A 3,596-nucleotide genomic window follows, 5' to 3' on the forward strand; every position below is an offset into this window, starting at 1 on the left:
TGGTCGATGTAGGAAAAATCGGAACGCGGATGAGGTGGCATGCACAATATGGCAGTCTTTCCAGCATTAGGTCGAAGTTTCCAGAGACGCATCCATTCAACCACTGAGCGAATTTCCGACTGCAAAGAATTACACGCCATGGGCAGGGAAAGTTCAGATGCCACAAGAGTAGTATCATCGGCGTACAGGGAGGTATTTGGAACGCGAGTTAAGTCATTTACATAGAGCAAGAAGAGAAGAGGACCAAGTATTGAGCCCTGTGGCACACCGGAACATACTTCGAGCAGTTGGGACAGCGAACCTGACACCCTGACCTGTTGGACCCGGCAGGATAGGTAGCTTTCGAGCCGCCGCAGAACATTGCCACCGATGTTAAAGGAGATGACTTTGGCCAACAAACCACGGTGCCACACTGTATCAAAGGCCTGTGATAGGTCGAAGAAACAAACTAGGCTGAAGTTGTGCTGATGTGAGCTGGGGACTTTTAAGCCGGGCTTATATAACTTAAAAGTTATAATCCCGGCTTTTATCCGCGACTTAATTACATGTACATGACAGTCATGTACATGTAGATGTGTTCCGCGCAATCTGAGACCATGGAGACTGATTTGCGCAAGCTGGAGTCTGGAGAATTCCCGGAATGCGCAAGCAAGGCTGCAGATTGCGCTGGCATGCTTGAGCATTCTGGGAATTTTCAGATCGCGCAGATAATCATTGCTTGTGCATTCTACAGGAATTTTCAAAGACATCCATGATCCACAGATCACGCCCCACACCTAGAGTACATGGTTTTCATGTACTCTTGCCCACACGGATTCGCTGTACTGCTGTGCTCTTGTTTTCAACGAACTCCACTTTGCGCCCACAGATTGCTGCCCCCCCCCCCCCCCCCCCCCCCCCCTATGGATTCTCTGTGCTCAGGCTTCACGTTTTTCTGCAAAATCCACAGAATACTGAGATAGCGCCCCACACGGATTCGCTGTGCTCTTCAGACTTCAGTCTTCACGACTTCAGCCTTTCAGGTTTTTCAAAGACATCGGATGATCTACAGATTCTGCCCCACATGGTTTCGCTGTGTTCAGCCCAGAACAGAACAGTTTGCAGAATGTGCGGAACAGATCCACGACCAGTCATCGTCCAATTATGTCATCGTACTGACTGTGACTCAGACACGTATAATATATCTACTCTCAGTATAGTTCGTACTCTGCTCTGTCTCTGCATACAGTCAATGCACCAAGACCGAAAAAGTCGTCTAAAAGTTGTACTTTTTTTAAGTTGTTTTTTATGCAGATTAGCCACTTTCCCGAGCTGAATAGATTCAAATCTTCGTTGAAAAATTGTCAAGAAAATGTTAGATGTCTCGAGTCGTTTGTAATTTTCTCTCCATCAGTGATTGTTTGCGGAAGTTTTGCTTTCCGGACACCTTGATTGGGCTGGGAGTGTTCTTGTGGGAGCTGTCAAATATTCGTGAAAATCAGGCAAGTGGCAAAGAAGAATTCGCCAAATTTTTGGGCAAGGTAGTATGTAGACAACGATGCTTTCCTTTGACTCTCCACCGATGTGGAAACACTTCCAGAAGCGTTCATCGGTGTCCGGTTCTTGATGGGGTCGCGGTGGCCTCCACCGTTTGGAACAAAACAAAACCAATGCATTGTCTGTCCTCACCAGTAGGAGACGTATTACATGGCAAAGAAACACACCAGCACCCGTATTCACTCTTGAGGGGCCTGAGATAGAAGCCCACATCATCTTCATTCAAACGACAAAGTTCTAACCAGGGTCTGCAGACCGCAATTTGAATGTCATTTTTGGCCCCTTGAAAAATGGCCTAGCCAATAGCCTACACATGTAGGTATTGTATGCAGCATTGGCGTGTTCTTCGGGCTTGCAATCATGTTATATTCATCATGAACTTCTCTTGCAAGATTCGTGCCAAACTGAAACTTGTAATGTACTCTCAGGACAGCTTGAAGTAAGTTTCAATTCTCAGTGAAGTGCAAAGGTCTGAGTGGAACGAACTTTAAACCGTCATCGTGAATGTTTTTTATTTTTATTTATTTACTTGAAAAAGCACATAACCACCAGGAAGGCTGACAAAGAAAAAAGAGTAAGAAAAGACAGATAAAAAGAGCGCTGAGAGAGAGAGAGTTGGGGTACGGTTAGGGGAGGACTAGACATTGAATGGTGGTCGCCACAGTCACAGATAGTAGCAGTGCTGGTGAGGCTACAGGCACTCCACTGACCATTAGGTCTCAGTATCGCCATGCCGGTAACGCACCAAGAGACAAAAACGGAAGAAAATCTGAAGCGCAATACATGAATGGTAATTACAATATAGGTAATAGGGAGAGTGGTGACCAAGAGAGGACAGTATAGACCGTTAGTATGGGGTGCTTCAATGCACATCCCCAAACCGAGAGGTGCAATCTGGAAAGAACAGTGAGACGAACAACATGATGGGCTTCAAAGCACGTCCCAAGACCATGGCTGGTCTGAAATGTGTTTGTTCACACCTTTTTTAAAAGCTGTGAGTGGAGAGTGATTGGCCAGACGGGGAAAGATGTCCTCGGGGAGGCTGTTCCACAATTCAAGGAAACAGTACGGGAAGGAACGTCGAAGGTAATCAGGACTGGTGCCGGGGGTGGTGTTTAAGAGCTGTTCCCGGTGCTGGCGCTGAGCATAATGCTGCTGGCGGGTTCGAACAGTATCGGCCCGTGGTTTTGGGGGAGGGCGCATGCGTGTCAGACGGGGTGGGCCCTTGCAGTTAACTACCTTGTAGAGATAGGACAGCCCTGCGACCGTCCGTCTGGCCCGCAGACTCTGGAGGACGGTGGTGGGTCCAATCATCTGCATGGCCTTGCGCTGTGCTGTGTCCAACTTCCCAAGGTGGGTCTGGGCAGCACCAAGCCAGGCTAGTGGGGCATACTCAAGTATGGGCCTTACAAAGCCCTTATAGACGGTTAGGCGTCCAGCAGCATCCAGGATGGGGGCTGCCTTCCGCATGAAATGGAGGCGTTGATGTGCGCGCACAGAAAGCTGGTGGAGGTGGGCGCTGAAGTTGCGCTTCTCGTCGAACACCACCCCAAGGAGCTTCAACTGGCTGCTGACAGGAACAGGGGTGCCAAGGAATTGGACAGGGGGGAAGTCTAGAGGGGCCAGCTTCCTGGTCACGGACATCAGCTGTGACTTAGAGGGCTCAAAGGTAACCCTCCAAGTACTTCCCCAGGCTTCCAGCTGGTTTACGGCTGTCTGAAGTGCAGCTGCGGCGGCCTCTGTGGTCTGTCCAGGCATGACAGACGTGTATAACGTAGTATCATCAGCATACACGGCGATGGAGACGCTGGCAGGTAGCTGATCTTCGGCGTCGTTTATGTATACTAGAAACAATGTGGGCCCTAGGATGCTGCCCTGAGGGACGCCTGACCGGATGGTAGAGGGGGTAGAGGTCTGTCCCGCAACAACAGCTTGCAGCTTCCGGTTCTGGAGGTACGATGTTAACCAGGCCAGCAGTTGCCCACCAATGCCATAGCCTCGGAGCTTGCAGAGGAGCCCAGGGTGTGAAACCCGGTCAAACGCGCCTGCTATGTCTATGG

This window comes from Sycon ciliatum, chromosome 10 (genome assembly GCF_964019385.1).
Source record: "Sycon ciliatum chromosome 10, ocSycCili1.1, whole genome shotgun sequence".
In the NCBI taxonomy this organism is placed as follows: domain Eukaryota; kingdom Metazoa; phylum Porifera; class Calcarea; order Leucosolenida; family Sycettidae; genus Sycon; species Sycon ciliatum.